This window comes from Papilio xuthus, unplaced genomic scaffold (genome assembly GCF_000836235.2).
Source record: "Papilio xuthus unplaced genomic scaffold, Pxut_1.1 DF827679.1, whole genome shotgun sequence".
In the NCBI taxonomy this organism is placed as follows: domain Eukaryota; kingdom Metazoa; phylum Arthropoda; class Insecta; order Lepidoptera; family Papilionidae; genus Papilio; species Papilio xuthus.
In genome coordinates, this window is record NW_013530970.1 from 3,498,634 (window position 1) to 3,515,151 (window position 16,518).

A 16,518-nucleotide genomic window follows, 5' to 3' on the forward strand; every position below is an offset into this window, starting at 1 on the left:
ATCTTCGTACGAATTGGCCCGGCTCGCCCGGTGAATACCACGACCACACAGAAGACAGGAGTCCAGTGGAAGCAATTTCGCGTTTCCTCTGATGAGTGTGCATCCCGTGGGCCAAATTTAGTACTCTTTCCCTCCCCACCCTTTTTTTTATAAGGAAAGGATGGGAAGTGTAATTGAACTTTCTGGGTGAGAGGATGCATTTGAAGGGAAAACATTTTCTTTCCGTGCATCCTCTCCGACGATTAAAGGTAGGCAACGCATATCCAATTGCATATGTCGATGGCCACCGGTCACTACGCTATTTCAGCGATTTTAAGTGGCCACCTTATAACATAAAAAAAAACATTTGTTCAAAGCGTTTTGTATATAGCTAAATTACAATTGTGTACAGAAGAGTTAAATTACATTTGTACAGACGTGGTGATGGTTTAAGTAAGTATATGTAATTACAGCAAATGCTGAAAAGATGTTTCGATTTTTTTTTATTAATTTTTAAACGTTTTTCTTCCAGGAAAGGAAAATTGCATGTTTCAAATGCTTGAAGTGTGAAATAATCAAACTGTCTGCTAGCTTTAAACAAATAAGGAAAAAAATTGTTTCTGTTATTAACAATTTTATATTATTAAATATTATTTATTTTATTTATTTTTTTCTTTCAAAATAGCTTAAACTATACTATAGAAATAAAACCTTACCGTCACGAAATTCAATATTACACGTACACTATTAATAATACAAAGTAATTCATTTTGATTGATGTTTTGAAATGTATTACCCTAAAAACTATATTGACTTAATAACACAGACAAAAAAAACTAAAAAAAAAACATACAGGCGAATTGATAACCTACTTTTTGAAGTCGGCTAATAAAAGAGGACACGTGTATTTAAAATTGTTTATTCCTTATTGCTAATAAAATCTAATACACACCCTGTTCACAATAAATTCGAGTACTCAATTTACATATTTGTTTTTCCCCTTGTAAGTTAATTACGTGCATTAACAATTCAACGCAGGAGATTTGCCGCGCGTTTTTTTATTTTGTCATGGTAATTACATTTGTACCGACCAGGACTAAGGGTTTTTAAGGTCAAAGACAGTTATTGCAGCGAATAATAAAATTTACAATTTCGGTAGTCATTTTAAAAAATAGCCAACGTTTGAAAATAATTTGTATAAAAAAAATTGCAAATTCTGTGTATTTTTTTGGAAATTTAATTTTATTTCTATCATAATTAACATTGGTGACTATATAGAACCGAAATTCAAAACTATTGAATGTTTTGGTTCAGGTTCAGAAAGTGTGGAGGTGTATAAAAAGGGATATAGATGAGAGAAAGCGACGTGTTCCTGATCATGCTATACGTAAATGGGTAATCTCTACCTACCCCTATAAGAGCGTACTTACACTACTGTCAACATTCACATTTTCCCATCATTTTTTTACTAAACGCTGGCTGGTTTTTTTTATCGAAAATAAAAAAAAAAGTTGTGTTTAGTCTATGATTGACTTTTATCTGTGACAACTTTACCAATGACATTTGACAAATGACATGAAAACAACATGAAGAAAATTAAAAATAAAGGCTAATTTATTAAACAAATACAATATTCAAAATGAAAATTTTACCATAACCATGAGTAAACATTTTAGATCGAAGACTTCAAAGAAAAATGTTCACAGTTCACAGGAAGTTTGTGTAAATCTAAATCAGGTATTAGTCGTGGTTGCAACTATAGTAATTCTGCTAATTTTATGGCTAATCGTGTGTCATGTAGTGGATGGAAGATAAAGTTTATCGAAGAAAGGAATTAACTGTCCCATAACTGGGACTTAGTCATTATTGTGATTAACCTTATATTTTGATGGATTACAAATTGTCAACACAAAGTGGTAACCAAGTTTTATCACTTGAATGGAAGAACGTTAAAAATGTAGACTCATAAAACATTGTATAATAAAATGAAATCAATCGGAAATATAAATTTTATTTGACTCGTGAGTTATGTTTTAAAATGATGTGTATTTTAATATATACAGTATTAAGTTATATTTTCTTTACTTTTGCCTAAACACATTATTATCTGTATGCCGAAACGTTGCTGATGGCCTAATGACGTCACGCATTAACTTACGGTACTATAAAAAGTGCGCGAGTCACAGTGGGATGATCAGCAAACCGCACCGTTAATATTGTTTTAAACGTATACATATATATCTTGGTTCAAATACTAGTTTCATAAGTACAGTGCTAACTTCTGTTGCTCAGAAACTTGTTCCATGATTTTAGGGATAATCTTACTAATATAAATGCGAATGTCTGGATGGATGAATGGATGGTTGGATGTCCGTTTGTAGGTATCTCCGGCAAGGCTTTACAGATCTTGATGAAATTTGGCATATATTAGAACATAGTCTGGAAGAACACATAGGCTCACTTAGCTTTATAGGGCAGAGTCGCGGGCGACAGCTAGCGAGTCATAAAACTATAGGTACCATGACAATACATTTTATAAGAACAAAAAACTGCTGCATGCAAGCTACAATTAAACAAATTAATTCTAAACATACGTTTTCGAGCAAATTGTGGGGGACCGCATATTTTGAAAATACCACAGACCCAAATGAAAACGTAATTGCAATCCTTGTTTTAGCGCTTCGCCTACATTTAAAATGCGGAACGCTTGTTAATATTATCAAAGGGGATGGTTTTATACATGTCTATAAAGCTTGCGAAAATTGTCAGCCGCAATAAATATTCACACATGTTCAGACGAGGATTTATATTTAAAACCATTTCCTTGATATCCAGTGAAATATAATTTTAAACTCACAATACAAGTAGGTCGAAAACTTGTTAAAGCATTGCATCTTATTAATATTATAAATTGCGAATGTTTGAATGCATAGATGTTAAAATACCTTCTCCAGAACGGCTGCATGGTTCTCGCTATTTGGTATAGATGTAGAACATAGTCTGGAACACAAAGATTACTAGTTATGTTTTTTTTAATTCCACGCAGGTGACAGCTAGTATTTTCTAAATTATTTATTTACTGTGACGAATTAATTTGTGAATATCAAAATTGTTGCTTAATTTTATGTCTTTTTAATTATCTGATATAAATTGTTTGTAGTTTTAACTTTACATGCGTAAAACGTGTTATAAACTCGATTATGACTGCAACATCACGTTCTCGTGACTTTTAGTGGAAATTTTAATTAATCTTCCGACGGGTTTTTAATTTTCGATGCAATATCAACGTGTACTTGAACGAAATTGAATTTTCATCCCCATTTTAATCGGCGTGTCCTGTAACTGGTTTTGTAATATGGAATATTTACTATTTTTACACAGAAATTAATAACATTCGAAGGTACTTAAGTTACTGAAATCTACAGTAAGTGCCTCCCTTAGTGGCCATCGTGTCATGACTGATATTATTACTCGTGAATATTTGCTATAGTTGAATAATGCCTCTTCCTTTTTAGTTTGCAAATTATATTATTGAAGAATAAACAGATATATTTTATTTGTTTGTCTACAAATAGTTTCTATTTATTAATATACGTATAAGCAAAGATTATATTTTAATACTAGCTGTCGCCCGTAACTCCGTCCGCGCGGGATAAACAAAAGAAAGCCTATGTGTTCTTCCAGACTATGTTCCAGTCCATAGGTACTATCCAGAGATAGGTCCAGTCGTTCTAGAGATACCTTCAAACAAACATCTATCTATCTAAACATTTGCATTTATAATATTAGTAAGATTGTCCCACTCTTACTTTATCATTTGGAGTGAAAACTTGATGAAAATTGTTGAGTCTATTTATTGCGCACTTCGTCTTCATTCAAAGGCGTCGTAATACCTCCGTCTGAGATGCAATTTAGCTTAAATGCACTTTTGCTCAGTCCAATATGTTACATTGTACAGTTATATTAGAAACTAGTGAATGCCTGTTACTTCGTCAGCGTGGAATTAAAAAAGTTGCTCCCGCACACATAAGCTAGGCAGCCACGTGACGGAACTTACTGGAAGGCTCTAGTAAAAGTCCCGTCAAAATCGGTGAAGCTGCTTCGGTGATTACCCGGATTTCGCGGACAGATAGGCAAACATTCAAAAATCCCTTTTCGATATAACGTAGAGCGTAGACACTCCAATTTTATTCAACCACGCAAACTCAGTGCATCTTGTTTTATTTCAAAAATATCTTTGAATCAATATTACTTTTAAAAATATGAAATATGTGATTTGAAAATTGACCTACAACATACAAGTGAAGTATGTAACCCTTGAGCCATCGACGCTGCATTACGTAATATGGTGATAGTCAAATGTTTACAAACATCTGAATATATCCAAATACACGGTGAATCATAAATTCGTTAGAATGTTAGGTGGAAACAATTGAAGTCACAAAAGTGTGTAAAGTAAACCAATCGTTGTATAAAATGTATATTTAATGTAGCAACAATAGCAATAATACGACCCACAGCTGGCCGGTTCACGTTTTGCATTGTAATATATGTAAATTGAGAATCGAACACGGGCAAATTGAAATGGTCGCTGGGAGACTTCGATAACATGGATACCAATTAACACATAAGTTTATATAAAGACACCGAGAATTTTTTACATCAAAATGTTTGCCATAAAGACTATCCCCGGAACATATATTAAAAGGATGGGAAGTGGAAGTTTACTTTCCGGTTGAGAGGATGCATGGGAAGGAAAATATTTTCTTTCTGTGCATCCTCTCCTCCTTCAATTAAAGGGAGGCAACGCATATGCAATTGCATATGTCTATGAGCAACGGTCACTTCGCTATTTCAGCGATTTCAGGTGGCCTCTCGCTCGTTTGCCACCTTTTGATATAAAAAAATCCTTTAAACAGTTAAAGCATTAGTATTTTCATAAAATAATAGAAATATCTAAAAATTTATGTAAACAACATCGAATATGCTTAATACTACAACATACTAGTGTGAATTTCTCACTAAAGATTAAATAGATATTAGACGACTTCCACTGCCGTACTCAGAGTTCATAACAGGTCACTAAGTAATACGAAATAACCTTGGATTTAATTTCCCTAAAGCAGAAAAACACATACATTTTGAACAACAAGACAATTTACCTTTACAATTTTTTAGTGTTTATTTTCAATGAAAATATATCTCGTTGCCCTTTAATTTATGTCAAGGGTACACAAATATTTCTATGACATGCGAAGAGACTCACTTAAAATCCTCGCGTTATATACCAAAGATATATTACCTTTGTAAGATATAGTTTCAGACTAATGACTGAATTAATGAAGCCCTTGGTAAGTTCAACATCTAATGAAGAATTAATCATACGACTTTAGACCTTAAAACTTCGGTCATAATATCTATATTTCATTTCAATCAAATGCAAAGGCATTTTATAAATGGCGCCTATCAATTTCTAGAACGGCTGCATGGATCTCAATGTTTGGTATAATAAAACATAGTCTGGAACATAGGCTAACTATTCAGGAAATGTGTACGATTTCCGATGGATATGTTTTTTATTTAAATATTTACTCGATTACTCCGCAACAAATTAAAAAATCTTATTAAAATTTGTCACAAATATAGAACATAGTCCGTAATAACACATGAGATATTTTATCCTTTTTTTTAATTCTCCTTAGATGAAGTCGCGGATAAAAGCTAGACAACTTACTGATATTATAAATGCGAATATTTGGATGGATGGATCTAGTTAGAAAGTATATCCAGAACGACTGCTATATCTCGCTAAAATTTGGCATAGATATTGAAGAAAGTCTGCAAGAACACGTAGGCTACTGATTTTTTTTTTAAAATAGCGCGCCGACGGAGTCGCGGGCAACAGCTAGTGAAGTATATAATGTAATTGTGTTATCAATTATTTAATTAAATACACAATTATTAAAGCAGGTGTTATAGTAGTCATTTAGAAATTTTCTCTTAAATTCATACTAAAGTACACGCATGTCGTAAGTAAGCACGTTTTAAGACTAATGGTTAAATTAATGAAGCTCGGGGAATGTGCCACATACGGAACGAGGATTAAAATCATTTATAACACGCGACATATTTTGCTTTACATTGTATCAACATACTTGTTTAACATTAAAATATTCAGAGATTTTAGTAATTTACTTTTACAAAGACGCATTAGAAACTTATAACAGTAGAAACAATTATAACAGAAGAAAATAATAAAATACACAACAATGACGGGCCAAACAGTTTTATAATTGTTTTTGCGATGAGCCGTCCGTTTCCGAGACTAAAATATCTATATCGTTGCCTCTGTTTTGTCATATATAATGACGGGGATGACGATGTGTTTAATACAGAGATTACGGTCTAAGAAACCAACGGTAAATCGATTTTTGAGGCAAATCCGTTCACTCGTTGTAAACGCGTGGACTACGCGTGCTTACGGAAACAATGACAGAGTAGTTTTCTTCACGTATAATTTTTATTAAGCTATTTAAATTATTTCGAGTTACTGGCCATAGATTTTACATTAATATTTATGAAGATTTTTTACTTACGAGTATCCTATACAAAGTTGTTTCATAATACCCATCAGAATAACTTAGGAGGTACAACTGAGAACGCAATTCCGTTCTCATAAGCCCCGGGTATCTCCCAAGCTAATGTAGGTTTAGTGTTGATTAAATTTTAACTAAACTATAAGACAGTCATTACTGAAACTCTTGATATTAATATGCTTAAACAAAAAATGAAAATACACAGAAATATGAAAGTGTTTTCTTAATAGAGTAATCTTATTATATGGTTACTGTTACAATGTACTTCCTCAGTTTTTACAATATACTATGGCTATAAAATAAAATTACCAGTAGCAGAAGCCAGTAAGAGAAGCGCTGCTCTCGCGGTAAGTTCTGTCAGAAGACATAGGATATCTTACTTAGTAATATAAATTCGACTGTTTGGATGAATGGATGTTTGTTTGAAGGTACCCCGAGAATGGCTCTAAGGGTGTCACTGAAATTTGGCACAGATGTAGAACATAATCTGGACGAATACATTGGCTGCTAATTAAGTTTCTTTTTAAGTTATGTGTGGACGAAGTCGCGGGCAACAGCTAGTAACAATATAAAAACTTGACGTGACAGCTACGGCGTATAAAGAGGTTGTAACACTTTTTTGACATTGGCAGAGAGGCGCTAGTGAGCTATTATAATTTAGTTTTACTTTTTATCACAATTTAGAAGGTTTTTAATTAACTTTCTGGCGTTTTACAATAACAAATTGCAAGTCTTTTTGAATTATCCAACGAATAAAATGTCCAAAGGCCTAACGACGAAATTATTACAAATTGCAGAGCGGATTCAAATTAAAAGCGACTTTCTGCAGTGCCGAATAATTGTTAACCAGTTTAAGCTTTTCAAACTTCAAAAGGCAAATACGTTTTGGAACAGTGTCAAATCATGTTTGTGCGATCCGTACACTCGATTTTTATCCTTTTTTTTAATTTTATGTGTTGATTTTTTTATTTGATGCACTTTTCTTTAGTATAAACATACATTTAACTAAGATCTGTATTTATTTGGTATAATAAATCGAGATGAAATTTATTAAACTTCAATATAAATTCATCGAAACTTTGTATTCAACTAACATTGACCAAATCAATTTCTTCGGAAAACACTTAAGAATGAATGGAGCACAATTTGTTGGAAACTTTTGGATTTCTATGTTTTAAATTTTCTATACGATCCAAAATAATTTCAATATATAGAAAAATTTATTGAACTAGCTTATAAAATTGATTTTGTTCGTGTTTGAAAATAATCATGATCTGGAAATCGTTTAACTAGTTTTTTCATTGGTAAAATAACAATAAATATTAAAAAAAAACGTTTTTGTAAATGTATCTGTATAGTTACTTTAATTTGTTGAAAAAAGATGATTTAATTTCATAATAAAGTTAGAGTGAAAAACGTTCACCAGATTGGAGCGAAACTGTACAATAGGGAATAAGGTTTCATTGAATTTTATATCGCCTGATTCTAAATATAAAAATTTCTATCTACTCTATTCTGTTGAATTGAAATTAATATTGGATTGCTGATCGAATAAAATAAAAAGAAATTGCAAAATAATATTAAACAATAATAACGTTATATCATATATGTATTTATTACCATAGATATTGTTTACCCAATGAATGTTTTTTGATACAATGAAAAGGGATAATTTATATACATGTTTTCTGCCAGCAGAAATGTACATTTACACAAAATTGCATTTAAAAAAGCAACGTTTTTCTATTTGACGAATTCGATAGCGTTATATGATTTAAAAAAGAGAATTTCAGTCTATCTGCATTGTACAATTTCAATTGAAATGTTTTTTAATCAAGCTGATTTTTCCATTATCTGTTTTTTCGCTATTCGAAGCTGACATGTCAAACATTATTTGAAACTAGATTGCAGACTGAATTAAAAATCTGAACAATTCTACAGAACCTATTTTATGAGCACGAAATATGTTTGTAATCATAGAAAAGTGATAAAAGTGACGTCATAAATTAAAATATCTAAGTAAACTTTGTTGAAAATTCTTCTGATGACAGATCGAGTTCATTGACCTGTAAGTTGTATCGTATCGCTTGAATATGTGCAAAGTTTATTTTCCTTCTTGCCAAATACTCAATCCTTAAATTCGGGACGCAATATCCATCAAACTTCAACTTCAGACACACACTTCACAACTCAATTTCGTTCGCGTAAAAGTTAGGTTTATCTTGCTTTATTTAAATTTAATGGCGATCATGTCTTATGGCTACGACAAATATATTTTGTTCTGTTTAAAAAGTTATTGTACCTTACTAATATTATAAATGCGAATGTTTGGATGGATGGATGTTTATTTGAAGGTATCTCCAGAACGGCTGTACGGATTTTGCTGAAATTTGACAAAGATGTAGAACAAAATCTGAAAGAACATATAGGCTACTAATTAAGTTTCTTTTAGTTCCGCGCGTGTGGAGTCGCGGCCGACAGATAGTTAATCATAATTTTTGCAAACAAGTCCATTAACTAAATCTATATCCATTGTTGTACTTAATTCAAAGCAACGTGTCAATGAAAACTACAATTGGAAATAATGATTCTGAGTTCGATGACACTCTTAGTAATAATAGATACTGAATAAAATCTCACACTTCAAAAATCTTATAAGCGATTGTCGATCCTTTGATGAAATATGAACTTCACTCGTGGCATGGAACTCTGCTACGGAACTCCGCCACTGCTTCAAGTAGTCTAAGCAATTTCAAATTGAAACAAATATACACGACACAAAATATAGACGTCTACAAAATCAGTATAGCGTCAATTTACGAGTATGTCACGTTGCAGCACAACGTAGTCACATTTCGAGCGCGAATACTTTCAGTATGGAAGTCGGCTGCCGGCTTCGTTGTTCCATCCTTCCTTTGTTTCATTGTGCTATTGTAATCAGGGGAACAATCAGATGCTCACTCGCTGTACTCCTAACTCTTTTCAAGATTTGTATCCATGTAGAAACGAAGAAGCAGAAAAGAAATACATCTAGAAGTATTCGGATGTTTTGAATTTGTCTATCAAATATTATAACAACAATATTGTTATCACTTTCAGTCTTCTTTGAAACGAATGAGATAAGTATATGTTTTAATACGGTAGTTTCTAAACTTATAGGAATATAAATTTAAACAGATTTGCTGTTATATTGTTAACAGAGGTACTACATTTATATAACTTATGACGTCATGTTTGTGTATTCGAGCGAGCGAGCGTCGGTGGTTCAGGGATCAAGCACTTGACTTGCAATCTGCAGGTCTTGGGTTCGAATCCCGCCATGTACCAATGTGTTTTTCGATTTCCGATTTACATATGTACATTTATCCGACGTTCTTACGGTAAAGGAAAACATCGTGATGCAACCTGCACATATCTGGGAAGAAATTCAAAGATATGTGTGAAGTCAACCAACCTGCACTTGGTCAGCGTGGTTGACTATGGCCTAATCACCCTTAACTTAGGGTAGGCTCCGAGACCCTCGGTGGGAACGTATAGTGAGCTGATGATGAAATGATTGTGTATTGATTTGTAATTGCAATCTATTACCAACAACACAAAACTAATAAAAGCACAAGTGAAAAAAGCAATCAAATAAATCTAGTAAATAAAAAAAATATAATCATAATGTTTGGTCTGTGCCGATAGAAATGTGGAGCGGCACAACGGGGAATTCTTTTTGATTACATTTCATATTGACCAATATTAAATTTTGTATTGTTCTGTAACTAACTTGTATAGAATTTTTATACAATAAACTTTTTTTAACTCGTGTAAATTATAAATATCTTTTTTAGAAACAAAACAATGGTCTTAATTGCACGTACATTAAAAAAAATCGTTCTAATAACATTAACGATCGTAATAAACTCGTAAATGATTAATTCCTATGACAGGGATTCGAACCTATCATTCTAAACTGCATTATTGCACTGTATTATTTTAGGTTATATTGAAAATCGACGGTGTCGTATCAACAGAATAAACGAAAGAAATAAATTTGTGCAGCGCCCCTATATAAGTATAAAATACACCAAAAATGTCATAATAATTTTGACCTTGACGATGATGATAAGAATGCGATTAAGATTGGCCACCAAGGGAGTTTTAGTGAGTAAGAATCTCACATAACTCTAGGTTCTCCCCCAAAAGGCAGAGTATCTTATGAAGATTTCCCCCGATACAAAAAAGGCTCACTGTACCAATTTCGCTTATACTCGTAAACATCAAAACAAAGCAAACTGACAGACAAATACTTTAAATAAACAATATTCACGTATATAGTCAATAAAAAGATCACAAATAACATACGTATGTAGCAGAGCCTTGGGGATTTGCAGAATTTGCAATTTGAACGTTTACAAGTCGTTGGGCGTATTGTTATTATGTAGTTTACACGGCATGGTGACCTTTTCGGTTTAGCATCGTAAGCGATATTGATAAAACGTAAGCATCCGCTTCGATCGAATCTTGTTCTCTGTTTGCAATGTTACTGATATGGGTTTTATATGAGAACTAGCTATCGTCCGCAACTTCGTCCGCGCTGAATTAAAAAAGAACATAATTAGTAGCTTATGTCTCCTAGAATATGGTTTATATGTATGCCAAATTACACAGAGATCCGTTAAGTAGTTCTGTAAATACATTCTAACAAACATCCATTTATCTAAACATTCGCATTTTAAATAGTTCCGATATCAAAAAGGTCTGTTTTGATGCTTATTGTTTCATGATCTAAATGTAAATAACGCGAATCCAATATTACATATTGAGTAAAATAAATTTAAGAACAAAATAATTTTCACTTTACTGCAGTCCTAAAGTGTGTTGTATTTTGTTTAAGATTGTGAGCCATACTACAATACCTTTTATATTTTATTTGGGATATTGATGGTGTATACATAAACATAGTGTTGTTTGTCTCGAGCGTACACGCCATAAGTACATGCCTGAGAGAGGGGACGTCAGTAGATGTCAAGCCTTTGGACCGGTAACACGTGTCGGTACGTGAACGAAATAAATATAACGCAACGAATGCTATAGATACGATTTATTTGTAATTCAGTTCTTTTTTATATTAAATATTTTAATTATAAGGAACATAAGTATAAACCTGCATATTACGTATAGATCAAATATAAAACAAAGCAAAAAATGTACTCCTATTAGTCGGTAATATAGTTGCCTTTATAAAAACTACTATAATTGGGTACATGGTTCAGAAAATTAACGCCAAACAACAAATTATCTCCTCGAAGCGTAATATCAAAGCAGTTCATTAATAGTTTACAAACTTAATTAAGGCTTATACCGTTGTACAAACAGTGATTGTACACTGCCGGGGTTATTTTAGACAACAGTCGATATATATTTTGTGTTTGGTTATTATAAATTTACTCATAAAATACTACAAAAAGTAGCCTACGTTTTGTTCCAAGCTATGTTCTAAATCTATGCAAAATAGCACAAATATCTATGCAGGCGTTACACCGAAATACGGCGAAATACCTTCTAACAAACATCCATCCATTCATCAAGACCTTCACATTTATAATATTAGTAAGATAGTGAAGTAACAAGTTTGTTCACCTTTTAACGAAAAAGCGGAAGCAGGAAAAATTTTAATTATAATAAATAGAAAATAGTCGAATTTCGACCAATGACGGCTATAAGTAATAAGCTATGGAATCCAAAATGAATCGTTAAAATTCCATTCTTACATTTTCTTCTAATACACATATTCCATGGCTTAAAATACTAAAGACGATTTTTTAAGATGCAAAAGGTTTAAAATAAATGATAGTACAAGTTCTACAAGTGTTTATATTATCTAATATGAGTTTAGTTTTGCTGCGCAATTTCGAGCCAACCGATAGTTCATACTCTTTCAGACAAGAAGCAATATTTCAATTTTGTTCTACGGCTCTTGGAGCTGGAACTTTGCTAAAAAGATTTTATATTATAACATTTTTATAGTTTTATTTGTAACTAGTGGTGGTTCGAGACTCCGTTCGCGCGAAATTAAAAAAATAGCTTATGCATTCTTCCAAACGGTATTCTATATGTATACCAAATTTCATCAAAATCCGTTCAGCCGCTCTTTCGCATTCATAATATTAGTAAGATTTTCATATTTTGATACACCGCGTTCTATTTTTATTTTGACAAAATAACAATATATTCTGAAAACATGAAGTTTTTGAACGTTCAAAATAGATAATCTCAAAATCGGCTGATCGAAATTGAAATAAATACATATGTTTACGTTCGTGAGATACCCGAATAATATACACGGTCATAACCTGTCTGTAAATTGGTTGTGGTCGGAAAGATAGAGGGACATGACGGCGTGGTGGCAGCTGGTAGATACAACCGTTCAAGCGTATCAAGACAAGCGCGACCTTCAGTAATGAAGAATACGAAGAAGAAGAAGAACCTGTCTGCAATATTCAGGCGATTTCTATAACTCTAAGCGGTTGGAATAGAGCGATCTGCATTTTTCATACGAGATTGTAGTTATCCATAAATGTAAGATTTTGGAATGAGTGTTTCCCGTTGGCGCGATTGTGACAAATCCGAATTCAAAGTCGACTTCTAAAACCCTACATTTATGACCAATGGGTAAATATCCAACAGGGAACAACCTCTGCAACGCAATCGGCTTACGGTAGACTCTTTGGAGTTGTCGGTGCCGACTACACTGAAGCAGACAACTATAACGGGAAAATGGCACCGTCTACTTAAGCTTACTTTTGACTCGTGTAAATAACGATCAAGTAAAAAAAAAACATACAGACGAATAGAGAATTTCCTCCTTTTTGAAGCCGTTTAAAAATGAATTACATTACTTTTTCCTGACTTTTTTGGTTTTAGCTTTCAGTTCATCCATTTCCTAGTAGAGTGAAGAATGTTGTAATGGAGCTTGACGAAAGGCAATAAATTAAGGTGTCTCTAATGGATCACTTGAACTACGGATACTTTCATATCCTTTTCTATTTGAATGTTAATCTTCTGGTTAAAATACGTTCTTCCTAATACATTTTATTAAGGTTTTGCCACATTATTCATGGTTAGCTTCATCAAACATGTAGATAAATAAAATTAAATTATATTACAATAAGTATGGAGTGGATTGCACTGAATACACTGGGTGAACATTGTGGCAATCGATGGAAGGACTACGTTATTTTATAGGAGAAGGGGCAAGTGACAAGGGAGGAAAGCTGACAATGATGATGATGACAATAAATATTAAAAGTAATAAAATTAGCTTTAGAGAGATTCGGGTTTAATTTAGTAATTATACAACTTAATATAAACACACATTTTTGCTGATTATTAGCTCGAATTGACTATGAAAGTAATTATTGCGTTAAAGCTAATTACCAGATAATATAAACAAAAAGAGTAGGTATGCATTATTATGATAGTTTTATAACAAAATATTATTTATTAGAGTTCCGTACCTCAAAATAAAACGGATCCCTTATAGGATGGATCACTTTGTTGTCCATCTGTCTGTCTGTCAATACCCTTTTTTTACTCAGACAATGTATGGTGTGGCATCTTTAAGTATAAACATTGCAGTAGCGAAAACGCACGGTTATAAAATCTAGTTTGGATAAATAGGAAGTGTAGTCAAAGCCGAAGATAATAAAGTGACTATACGTGCATGGGTGCGAGTGCTAAGCGATCCGTAAATCCAGGCATCCATTAGCGATAAAGTAATTTATTGCCTTTCGTCAAGCACCATTTATACTTTCTTCGCAATAGCAGACAAATGGGAGAAATGTACGCCTGATTTAACACTAACTGCGTGAAAAAGTGAACTAAAGGGTTACACGAGAGTACGAAACTTTTGCTATTATAAAAACTTTACTGTAAGGTTTTCTAAACCAATTGCTACTGTATTTTTACTACCTGCTTATTGAATATTATTTTCGATACGTATTTAATGTTAGGAAGAAAATCCGACACTGTGCCGGTGTACTGGCAGAACACAAACCTTACTAAAATATCGACGTTTATGTCCCCTCACTAATCATTCTGACACTGGACTTGGTAACGAAAGAACGTCATTCGCGCCAAAGGATTCTAACTAATAATGACTAAAATTAAGTAGTTTCATTAGCTCAACTACCAAAAATGAAAAAAAAAATATTTTACTGTTAGTTACGGATAAACTCAAAAACTACTGAACCGATATAAAAATTTCTTTCATCATTAGATAGCTCCAATCTCGATGAGTAACATAGGATGTTTTAATATCGAACGATTCTGGTAATTACGATTATTTTAACGATTAATTTTGATTCCAAAAAGGACAATGATACGTGTTTTTTGACATTAATAGAATGACTGTGACAAATAGAATGACTGACCAGAACAAAGAAGCTTGCGTTGCTGAACAATTTCGCTGAGGCATGTTACTATCGAACAAAGAAACGAACGGAGTAGACGATTGTTAAAATTTTACTGCACTTCGTCTAATTATTTAGATAATTTCTTTGTTAAGGACTTATAAAAAGTTGATTGTTTAAAATTTGATAATAAAGATGTATAAGGTTTTAAATTTATTTATTTCATTCATTCATAATTGTGTCAATGCTGCCAATACCTTCCCGGTGGACTGATTAAGCTTAGGTATTTAAAAGTCGACTCTAAAGTAGTGGCTATAAAGTTTAAATTGCCTTATACACAATGGCATCAATATTTCGATATTTTTATTCATAATTTAATAAACTGTAACATTTGTTCACTGAAATGATATCGGACAATTTTATTTGTCTTATATAACCTTATGTCTACAAATCGTTTATCATTCAGTTATTCTAATCTATTGGATTAAATAGTTTTTGCTTCAATAAACATTTATTTAACCTTATTAGTGAATTTGTAGGAAATACAATGTTTCCATTGTTGGTTTTATTTGCGAGTTAATAAAAGGACTCAACAGTTTTTGAGTTCCTTCAACACAATATGCGCCTGTCGTCACGAATGTGCCGTCATTACTCAATGTCCAACCAAACATCTGAAGAACTAACTTTTTTCCTATTATATGGCTATTTTCGACGCGCCTGTACCGAACCCGTACGCAGTATCTGTTCTATGAAAGGATTAAAGTAAAAGTTAAAACATTGCAAACTTTATTATTATGACATATATTCATGTCTTACACCGCAATTTAAGTATTTATATGCATACTCTTTGGTAGTAGGTACCAAAGAGTATACATGTTGCTTAAGAAGTCGAACTGGCCGTTGACACGCAACGCCATATAATAAAAGATATTATGTAGATAAAAAACAAGAGACGGTAGTAAAGAGAAAACTTTGAATGTGATTGCTAGTAGCTAATTCAGAATTTTTAATAATCAATGTGAACTAAGAGGGAGTGTTGTAAAAATAGTATTATATTTTAATGACTTTTAAATAATAAGTTTTGTATTTAGTTAATTAGAAGTGTACCTGCAATTGGACAATAGCAAAAAATTGTTAATGATGCGTAAGTAATTTTATAGGTTATATATTTTTTGAGTTGTCAAAGTTGTTCAATAACATATATACGATGTATAAGATTGCAAAATTTATTTTTAGAGACCCGTTGGAGCCAATAGCAGAGCTCAATGAAACATGGACTTGGCACGGACGTCACGAAGTCGGGCCAAACTTATGTATGTACAATGTATTTTCTATAAAAAACCAAACTTTGACCACAACTTTAGCATACAAAAATAATGTTTATATCAAACTGAATTTTAAGATACTTTTAATTTAAATATTTATAGGCATTTAATTGTTTTTCCACCAATTTTATTTATCGTTTATTTTCTTATGTGAAATTCGTAATTAGTGTGTCATCATCAGCTCACTATGTGTCCCCACCGAGGGGCTCGGAGCCTTCC

General features: G+C 32.5%; 1 long non-coding RNA gene across 2 annotated transcripts in view; it reads left to right on the forward strand.

The window, feature by feature from the left end:
• The first annotated feature begins 15,958 nt into the window (after positions 1-15,958).
• Positions 15,959-16,518, forward strand: part of LOC106117611 (uncharacterized) — an 89,832-nt gene continuing 89,272 nt past the window's right edge. For both annotated transcript variants that reach the window (XR_001227885.1, XR_001227884.1), the window contains exons 1-2: positions 15,959-16,118; positions 16,211-16,287. This is a non-coding gene — a long non-coding RNA (uncharacterized LOC106117611). The remainder of the gene's footprint in view (positions 16,119-16,210; positions 16,288-16,518) is intronic.